This window comes from Lampetra planeri, chromosome 37 (assembly GCF_965212315.1).
Source record: "Lampetra planeri chromosome 37, kcLamPlan1.2.h2, whole genome shotgun sequence".
Lineage (NCBI taxonomy): Eukaryota > Metazoa > Chordata > Hyperoartia > Petromyzontiformes > Petromyzontidae > Lampetra > Lampetra planeri.
In genome coordinates, this window is record NC_136143.1 from 5928296 (window position 1) to 5939390 (window position 11095).

General features: G+C 48.4%; 1 non-coding gene across 1 annotated transcript; it reads right to left on the bottom strand.

Annotated features, from left to right (window-relative positions):
• Positions 1 to 8648: 8648 nt before the first annotated feature.
• On the bottom strand, positions 8649 to 8721 carry TRNAM-CAU (transfer RNA methionine (anticodon CAU)). Its single transcript has one exon. It is a non-coding gene; the product is annotated as a tRNA-Met (tRNA).
• Positions 8722 to 11095: the final 2374 nt, after the last annotated feature.

The window sequence follows — 11095 nt, forward strand, 5'->3', positions numbered from 1 at the left end:
CCCACGTGGACGACTGCGTCACGTACATCCTGGTGATGTTCTAGGAAGGGTCAGAACGCTCTAACCTGGAACAAGTATCACCTGCTGGTACGGGCATCAGCAGGAGCAGCAGCAGCTCTGGTCCTGGATCACCGCCTCCACAGGCAGCCATTTCTCACGATCGTGCGATGTGATCCATCCAGATGAACATCCACTCATCCATATTCCTTGGGTCTTTCGGTAAAAGTCACGTAGGTTGCTTGTGTTGCGATCGAAACGTCGTGATTTATTTTTTATTCACTTTTTTTATTGTTAGTCTTTTTTCTATCTACGTCACTTTACCGAAATACCCAAAGAATATGAATGCCTGCAGTCACGAAAGCTTTAAGTCAACACTCATATACCTGTTTATAAAACCCACACAAGCATGACGCCACTCAACCACTCATCCTTCCAGCCACCCCATCCCCCCAACAAAACCCCCTTTGTCACTCTACCCCCCTGCTTCATCCAACTCCCCCCCCACTCCGTACCACCTCCACCACCCCCTCCCCCTTCAACCACCTCCCCACCTTTGCCAGCACCCGTCATCAGCTCCTCCCCGCCCCCACCCTTCACCACCAAATTAAGCCGGAGAGTTTGAACTGGGTGAGAGTCGAAGAGTCCACAGCCCTCGCCTCTCCGCTGCTCCGTGTCTGCGAGCTACTCTGCCACGGGTTGACTACCAACCCCCCTCGCCACCACCCCTCCTCTGACGTAAGTGGAGCGGTGTTTTTGTGGGCGTGGTTAACGCGTGGATTTGCGTGACAGAGTGGCGGGGGGAGGTGGGGAGTCAATCGAGCGCGTGTTCGATGCGACGCTGTGGGGAAGACGATGGCTCATTAACCTGTCTGGCAGTTGCGAAATTGTGCAAAAACACATCACCCAGACAAAGACGCGCACAAAGACAAAGGTTCCCCCCCCGGATAGCCCGAGCGGACTTCTGGGGCAAGTGCTGTGAGCGAGCACCTATGAATGCCGGCACGGCACACGAAGAGGTGGGTGGTCAGCACCACGCCCGACCACATTTGTCTCCCTAGTGGCGATGGTTTTTTACGCATTGCACCAGGTATTCGTCTGTGGATGAGTCGGCCTAAGAGGATCTCTACGCTCGGTACAGACTATTGACACTGCAGCTTAACCGCACAAAGATACACAGATCCGCACACACTCGAACACGCAAACACGCAATTCTTAAACGTTCCATTACTTATTGTCCAAGTCACTTTACTGCTGTTCTTTGACGTTGATAGTTAAACAAATAATGTGTCATCTTCACATATCTCTCTGCACATTACAAATGAAATTTTTTTCATGAACACAACCCATCTTCCCCAAAGCACTTGTTGGCCATGACTTCGCTGATGAGACATTGAATGTCAAAACCGGCCCAGAGTTTTGCTCGTAACGACGGCTCAACGCTCCCGACATTACGCGATCACAGAAGGCCTTTCTTGGGGCGGCCAGTGTGGATTACGCGGTGCAAATTTGCTCTCTTATTTATTTAACGTGGAGAGACGGACGTATGTCAAGGAAGCAATATCGTCCGTTGGTCTATCTCGTTACGGTATGTGCATCCTCCACTGCGACCTTAAGGATCGTGTCCGTGTGCTGTGTACCCGGAGAACGCGGAGTGTCCGCTCGTTTGCGTGCGCCTTGCTCCTTGCAGATGCAAAAAATAATTGACAGACCACTCGCCACCAGCCAAAGGTCAGTGTTCCTTCTGAAACGCTTGTTTGTACTAAAGCGTAACCAGTCACAAACCCAAGACGATTGAACTCTTAATATATTTTTTAAATGTACTCAACCTAAAGTTTTGATGAGGTCATAGCGTGTAATGGTCAGCGCACCGGACTTGCAATACAGAGGTCACCCGTTCGATCTTCAGGCGTCGCAGTTGAAACAATGGGCTTTGTTGTTGTTAAATACCACGGCCTCCTCCCCCCCACCTTCCCCCATCGCTCCTTCACATCTGTCAACCCAGCAAGATGAATGAGTCTTCGTCTTCTTCTTCTTTCGTACGGCTGATGTAGATGCGGTGCAACGACTCCAATTTCACAGTCGTGTTTATGGATCGGGCGTTGCGTCGTTATAGGTTGTGCGGTCTCTTCTGGATGACCACAGTCGCACACAATTCTGTCTCTCACCTGATGAGGCTGGTTGTAAGCACCGGCGAAACGCCGTACTCGAATTGTAAACGTTGTGGGTTTGCTCTCCAACACACCGGTGTGCTGAAGTAGTCACTAATTGCCACGTTCTGTTGGCGTGACAACCTTACTGATACTGGAGAGTTTTTAATTTTCCATTTGTGCATCAGGTATCCCCATGGTTTGTGCGGATGCGGTTTAGGGTGGACCATGAGCTTCGTGGAAGATCAAACCCAGAGATATTCTGCGTTGGGTGTTTGGGGGTTCTTTTGAACTGAATTCAGCTCCCCAAGCTTAATCGGGATTGAACTCGCTTTGCTGATGGTTAAGCGCATGGGTCCAAAAGGGCTTGCGTGACTTCAAGCGATGATGAAATGAGTGAACACCACAGTTAGTCGATCTGCAGCTCGCGTGTAACGAGCGGGCTAAAGCGTGGCTACTCCCATCTCTTTCAAGACGTCGGGCCAGCATGGAAGAGTAGGCCAATGTGCGCTCTCTCTCTCTCGGGGGGCTCTCTAGAACTGCCAATCGTGGAGAGCCCTTCTGCCAAGCAGTGACGTGAATCAAATATTGCAGGGCGGTACCGAGAGCATTACCTTATGATGAAGGCCAAATACGAAACTGAACTTGCTTTATTTTACCAGGTAAGGCCCACAAGTGGCAGCTCAACGAAGTAGCTGATCACGTGGACATTTTTTTTTTACCAACACTTCTAAGCCTCTGCCAATAGTGGCGCAAGTCGGCAATTACAGGGCTGCACCTCGTTCCGCAACTTTAAACCTCGCGGCCCCGTTGCACGAGATCGTTGTTGTTTTCTCAATCGGGTTGACGTGTATACACGTACGGTACACACGTGCACATGTACTGCTCAGTTTTGTCAATCCACTGCTGGATGTTATTTCACCATACTTCAGCACGCTGTGAAACGGGGAGAGAGGGGGGCGGGGGTGCAGGATTGCACCGAGGAGGCAGAACTGATGCTGACTACCACTCAACGCTGATGTTAACCATTACCGCAGGGTTCACAGCACTCCGTGCTCACCACTTTGCCACCGCTGACAATGAAGCATAGGATTGTCAATATTTGAACCACCATCCATGAAGCCGGGTTCGAACCCCCCACCTCGCCCTTACATCATGGGGACGTCTCGAAATGTACTTCCAGGGACTTCTCTACTTACGAACGGGCTAGGTTCCAGAGGTCTGTTCGTAAGTCGAATTGTTCGCAAGTCCAACTTTACCCTTGTTGATTCTGAACACGTTGTACGGCGTGTACACTAAACACTGGTAATGGCTTTAAATGTTGTATAATCTCCTTTAGATGTAGATGTCATTGGTTCTTCACGTTCTCTAGATGTAGATGCCACTGGTTCTTCACGTTCTGTAGATGTAGATGCCACTGGTTCTTCACGCTCTGTAGTTGTAGATGCCACTGGTTCTTCACGTTCTGTAGTTGTAGATGCCACTGGTTCTTCACGTTCTGTAGATGTAGATGCCACTGGTTCTTCACGTTCTGTAGTTGTAGATGCCACTGGTTATTCACGTTCTGTAGATGTAGATGCCACTGGTTATTCACGTTCTGTAGTTGTAGATGCAACCGCCGCCATTTATTACGCGGCGATTAAACTTACGACTCTCGGTCCCCACATGCAACTGGACATACGGACAGGTTTGTTCGTATCTCTGAAAGTTCTTAAGCCGAATGTTCGTAAGTAGACGAGTCCCTGTATATGTATTAAGTGACAGCTCACTGCAATTCGATCTCACACCGCTATACTACGTCGACTTGTGTTTTTATTGCTCCGTCAACCCGCAATGACCAGCGGTGGTGAAGTATGGTCACATAATAATGCCCACCGACCTACACGTCGCGGGGGAGGGATTAACAAAAGGGCTCTGAACATGTGCGTGCCTGTGTTTCTGAACGTCGCCGTCAAAGAAAGGAACATTTAACACGCAGGTTAATGGCCACGGTTCTCATTAACTATGTAAACACATTACATTCCTATGCGGGTCACAGGTTAATCCGTAATGTTAATGTAACGCAGGGGTTAATGTTATTCCTCGTCGGTAGAAGCAAAGGGTTGATGGGTCACAGTCAGGATTTGTTCATCTATCGAACCGGCAGTGCTGTTAAGCTGACCGGGAGGGAATGTCAGAAAGCACAGTGAAGAGATTGTTGAATCCATCTGTGCGGACCTTAACACGAGCACACACTACCTGCGCAGCGTGGGGACTTTATCCAGCAGTAGATTTTACTTTTTAAAAAAGGGCTGCACGTGTAATTATACGTACCTATATGCGATAAAAGGTGATGATGAAGGCGCAGCCCTGCAATTTCTGGTTCAGCGGAAAGACGTCCACTAGCAAGGAACTCTAGACGTCCACCCACTCTCCCGAAGGGTTATTTGGCCTCTTCTTCCACTCTTGCCAGATGTCTTGGAAGAGGTGGACAATCACCCACGCTTTACCCCACCATACGCCAACTGCCGATCGAGCAGCTGAGCTGTTACTCAAATTCATTTACCCCTAACATATTATCCCTTTTTAAATCCTTTATATTAAGTTCGCTTGCTTGCTTGCGTGCTTGTGTGCTTGCTTGCTTGCTTACGACCGTGCAAATCTTTCGGTCGTTTTTTAACCTACTTCCCGTGATCCAATCGAGCTGACATTTTGCACACTCGTTGTGCGTGACAATTTATTTTCGTGAAAATTTTTTTCTAAAATTTTCCACTTTTTAGAAAAAAAAAAATTTCATATTCAATTTAAAATACCAATGTGATAAAAATGAAACTCTTACTCAAGAAAAACAGAAATGAATAATAAAATAAAACCGATGCCACGCATATAAATGATTTATAGTGAAAAACGTTGTTTTTACGGGTTAATTTTTTCTTCTTTAGGTCTTTCGGTAAAGTCACGTAGATAGGTTCAAATTAATACGAATAAAATAAACCAAACAAAACTATCACGTTTCGATCACAACACAAGCGGCCGTCAACAGGTGGAAAAACGAGTGGGGAAGCTGCTGAGACAGAAAGATATTATAGTTAAGTGGAGACCCTCCCCGTAGAGGCGGTTAAATCTCGGCTGAACGGCAGCTTTTCCACTCTTTTTTAAATCCTTTATATTAAGTTCGCTTGCTTGCTTGCGTGCTTGCTTGCTTGCTTACGACCGTGCACATCTTTCGGTCGTTTTTTAACCCACTTCCCGTGATCCAATCGAGCTGACATTTTCCACACAGACTCGTTGTGCGAGACAATTAATGTTCGTGAAAAAAAATTCCCAAAATTTTACACTTTTTAGGCAAAAAATTTTTATTTTACATATATTCAAATGTAACTCATTCATGGCTTTGGCTGAACGTCAGAGTGTAAGAGCCCAGAGCGTAACCCCTCCACAGGCCGTGGCGGAGTAGCGCAGTTGGTAGCGCCCTCGCTTCCCATGCCAAAGGTCGCGGGATCGATCCCCGCGTCCTCCACAGGCGAATATATTTTTAAATCCTTTATATTAAGTTCGCTGCCACGCATATAAAGGATTTATAGTGAAAAACTTTGTTTTTACGGGTTATACTTATTCCTCCTGATGACGATCGCTTGTGTTGTGATCGAAACGTAGTAGTTTATTTTTATTTTTTTGAACATATTTACGTGATTTAACCGAAAGCCCCAAAGAATATTAATTCCTGCGGTCACGAAAGCTTTTAAGTCAAGATATTATCCCTTTGCTTATTCATTTGAATACATTTGCACAAATGGAGCTGGCAATGTTGCGCAAACATTTCTCTTGGGACGTGGCGCCGAATCAGAATCAGCATATTTACTTGTGATGCAGGAATCCGATGAGCTGTGAAGTTCTTTTTCTCACGGGTATTCAGTAGAATTATCCCGTGCAAAGAAAATGCTGGTTCTCATACAGACGAACTGGACCCTTAGCAGTGACATTGTTAATATTTACAAGAACGCTAATATTTAATAAAGGTATTACATGCAAGTGTTGTATTGCTTACATCGCATTACATATCCGGAGAATTCAACGGTGGTCACAAGATATTTCGACCACCCTGTGCGTGGATTTATTTTTTCAAACTGCCACGCCCGGGAGATCGAATCCCTCCTGGATTGCAAAGCGAGTGTGCTCACCAGGCAGCGAGCACATCGCAAGCAGTGCGTCTCGTGTCAAGCCGAGCTGACGCCAGCCAAAGGGTTGAACGCCACCCGACTGCCAAGCACGACTCAGATTAAACTCACATCAAAGCAGCGCTCCTCCTTTGGACCGCGTTAATCGCTTTCAATTTAAACATCCCGTGCCGTGAAGAGCGATTGTCAGCGAGGTCTTATGCAATCGCAGTAGCAGTAGTAATAATAAAATAATGACGAAGAACGCGTTGGCGGATCCACTGCTGGATGAAGGCTTCTCCCGTAGCCGTGTCGGACTCCGAGGAGGGATTCGCTTGACCATACTTGGCGAGGCGGTGTGGTCGACGTTTCGGGGTGGCAGCAGACGGACAGTGGACCAAGATCCGCTTTGCATTCTATGCTCCACCAACTCACATGCACCAACGCCGCACTGAGCGGCGTGGTGAAGTTACGGTCAAATGACCCCCGACGACCCGCACGAGGTATGGTCCGGTCAGTCTACCCGCAATAGCCTTAGAGGAGGGTCTGCACATTGTGCTGGCCGTGCAGACGAACTACACGGACATGACGAGGCACGGGGAGAGAATCGCACACACCGTCCTGTGCATGGAATGAGCGCGAGACGGAGGGACACGGGGATGTCAAAAGCGCATGCAGGGCAAAGGGCCTCATTGTCCAGACCAAGTGAGGAGTGGGCTTGGGATGGAGACGCCGCTCTTGACGACGGGAATAGTGGAAAGCCAGGGGGAACATCCACTCGGGAGATGGAGCGATGAAATAAGTTCGTGCGCAGGTGTCAGTTGGAACGTTAACATCGCAGAATGGCGAGAGATGGGTGGCGGTGTTGGGAGGCCTTCATCCAGCAGTGGATTTATCATGGCTGATCACGGTGAGAAGTCTGGACACCAGGATAGTCTCAATCTTGATTTGAAGCTTTCGTGACTGCAGGAATCCATACTCTTTGGTTCTTTCGGTAAAGTCACGTAGGTAGCCTGCAGCAGCCTGTACCATTGACATGCTAATTTTTTCACATTAGCATCACTAACCCAGCTTCTCTCTACCTTCCACCTATTACCTGTGCCCAACTCCCTCCTCCCTAATTCTAGATTTGATACTCTAAGGGTTTTTTCGGTAAAGTCACAGCCAACGCTGCAGCATCCTGTATCATTGACATGCTAATTTTTTCACATTAGCATCACTAACCCAGCTTCTCTCTACCTTCCATCTATTACCTGTGCCCAGCTCCCTCCTCCCTAATTCTAGATTTGATACTCTTAGGGTTTTTTCGGTAAAGTCACAGCCAACGCTGCAGCATCCTGTATCATTGACATGCTAATTTTTTCACATTAGCATCACTAACCCAGCTTCTCTCTACCTTCCATCTATTACCTGTGCCCAGCTCCCTCCTCCCTAATTCTAGATTTGATACTCTTAGGGTTTTTTCGGTAAAGTCACAGCCAACGCTGCAGCATCCTGTATCATTGACATGCTAATTTTTTCACATTAGCATCACTAACCCAGCTTCTCTCTACCTTCCGTCTATTACCTGTGCCCAACTCCCCCCCCCCTCCCTCCTTGCCTCCCCCCTTTCTTCCTTCTCAAGCTCCGCCCACTTACCCCTGGGGTTGAGCCCACCAAAACCCTTTATAAACTCTTGTCGTTATCAGATCTTTCTCCCAAATCAGAAGTTGTCCTGCTCTATCGGTTCCGCCTGATGACGGTCGCTTGTGTTGCGATCGAAACGTCGTGATTTATTCTATTTCTACCTACAGGATAGTCTCGTCAGCAAGAGTGACCTTCAGCCAGCAGTGGATGGATCATGGCTGATGAGGCATTTCTTAAGAAGTGTCGCGACTCGTTTGGGACCGTGGGTTGTTCGCCCCCTCAGCGAGAGACTCTCAGTCAGTTTCCCTCATCTCAAAATCACCAAGATAACCGTGAAATATTGGTCTTTAATCGCACTCGACGGTGCTAACCGAGGTGAAAGTCTCTTCTGTCAGGGGGACTTGGGGGAGGGCTATACAACACCGCGCGATAGGAACATATCGGTGCAACAACGTAATTATATATATAAAACTAAATCAAGATTAGATAAATAAAAACACGCAGGGCATCATTCACGTGCAGGTTTTTGTTTTTCAATAATCCGAAAATCCCGGCCTTTTTTTCGTAATAGTTGCAACAAAAAGTTGGTAAATCTGGTCCAGGGTGTCGTGGGTAAAGCTTGGGTCCGCTAAAATAGCTACACGTATTAAGACCCAACATTTGTTCTAACAGTCGTCAGCAGCAGCAGCATCCGTCATGCCCAATCCACAGAGAGAAATAAAAAAAATATTATTCCGCGTGCCCCGTGTGAGGATCGAACTCACGACCTTCAGATTATGAGACTGACGCGCTACCTACTGCGCTAACGAGGCAACTGCAGAGCACAGGCATAGGGCCCCCCTCTCATACAGGCTCCACAGACTGTTGGGGCAAGTGCTGTTAGCGGGCATTGTGGCGGCACACGAGGGGGGTGTGGGGTGGCCAGCACCACGCCCGGCCGCCTTTGTCTCCCGAGTGGCCGTGTTTACACGTTGCGCCGGGTACGGTGTCGACGTGCCTTCGTCTCGTTTCGCTAACAACTGGAGATCCCAAGGCAACTTCAACAATTCGTACACCAGGAATCAGCAAAAAACACATCTCCTCTTTCCAAAATACAGGCTGCTGGGCTTTTTTTGTTTAGAGGGCGCAAAAAAACCACTCGGCGGCCACCGCCTTACTGCCATCTGCGAGTCGCAAAGCAATAGGTATTGTATTGTGTTTTGCTTTGGACATTCTTACCCGCCCCGACTGCACATCTGTGAAATGGAGCTTTATAGCTCATCGGATTCCCCCAGTATAAATACAAATTCTGATTCTGATATTGAGCGAATATAAGCAAAATGGGCATAAACAAATAACAAGTGTGTTGTTTGGACAAGGTGAAGAGGAGGACTGGGGATTGCACGCCAATTATCATCATCATCATCACTGGTTCATGCAGACATGATACCTTGTAAAGGGTTTCAGTTTGATGTTTTAACAACTTAACACTTGTATTGTTGCCAGATAAAAGGGGAAACCCCTATTATCATATTTTGGTACTGGCAAAGGAGGTCCCATGATGTAGATACAACTGACTTTGTTTCATATTCTTGGTTCTTTCGGTAAAGTCACGTAGAAGGGAAATAATAAAATAATACAAATATAAAACAATAAAAATTCTCACGACGTTTCGACTGCAACACAAGCAATCATCATCAGGTGTGAAATCCACAGCAAGAACATTTGCAAAAAAGTGCCACTTTTTCTTGCTGTGGATTTCACACCTGATGATGATTACTTGTGTTGCAGTCGAAACGTCGTGAGAATTTTTATTATTTTATATTTGTATTATTTTATTATTTCCCCTCTACGTGACTTTACCGAAAGAACCATGGATATGAATCCCTGCAGTCACGAAAGCTTTAAATAAAAAAATTACTTTGTTTCATCAAGCCCTATGCATTCATTAACATTACTGCAAGACTGCAGTAAAGGGTAAGAACCACTGCTCTATGGAAGAGGAGTTTGGGGTGGGTGGGGTGGAGAGGGCGGAGTGATCTTCGGATGCAAGAGTTCCACAGAGCGAGGTCCACTTCGACTCCAAGCGAATGGATGCAATCATGCGGCTGTGACCTCAAAGCGCACACTCGGTAATCGACCCTTGACCCAAGACACCTATCAGATCTGCCTCCCCCACCCCCACTCCTCCCCACTTCCCCACCATTCCCCCAACTAAAGACAAAAATGCCCCGTAAATTCTCTCATAGACTTGGGGCAAGTGCTGTTCGCGAGCGCTTATGAAGGCCGGTGCGACACACAAACAGGTGGATTGGTGGTTAACACCACGCCCGGCCGCTTTTGTCTCCCCATGGCTGATGTTTACACCAAGGTACACATTTTTCAGGCTGCGTAGACCTAGGCGAGGCCCATGACCGGTTCAGATACAGACGCTACTGCCATTGGCCGGGAGCGGGAATCCAACTCGGGACGTTGGGTTTCGTAGCGCAGCGCGCAAACCGGCGCAGCAAACCATCGTCGTGCAGTCATCACGGCCGCGCAGCCATCGTCCCTTTGATTGACCCATCGGCGTCGAGCGCCGCGCGCACGGAATCCGGGATCGCGTCTCGAACCGTCGGACCAGCGTGGACGGGGAGGCCAACAATACCTGCGAGAACTCTCTCTGTCTCTCTCTGTAGCGGAGACCCTTCGAGCCAACAGTGGCGTGGCCCAGCGTAACTTGGGGCGCCGCGGTGGCGAGATGCCACCTCCCACGCCTGGCGTGCAAGGAGGATCGTGGCTTCGATGCCGAGCCCGACGTCTGCTGTATATTCGGAGTTTTCGCATGAAATATAAACAAAGGAGTCAAAATCGCAGCGGCGCGCGGTTATCTCTTACCGATTTGGCGCTTCCGCTCAGAAGGGCAACCGCGGCCGTACTGCAGCCAGCGCTTTTGGTGTCGTGTGGTGGAGCAAAGACTAAGATCCCCCCCGTGTAGCCTTAACAGACTGTAGGGGCAAGTGCTGTTAGTGAGCACCTATAAAAGGCCGGCACGGCACACGCGGGGGGTGAGTGGCCAACACCACGCCCGGCCGTCTTTGTCTCCCTAGTGGCGATGTTTATCATACCACACCGGGTATTCATTTGAGGCTGAGTCGACCTAGGGGAGGCCCAGGACCGGTTCAAATAAAATCGTCACTGGGTGTTGGCCGTGAGCGGGAATCGAAC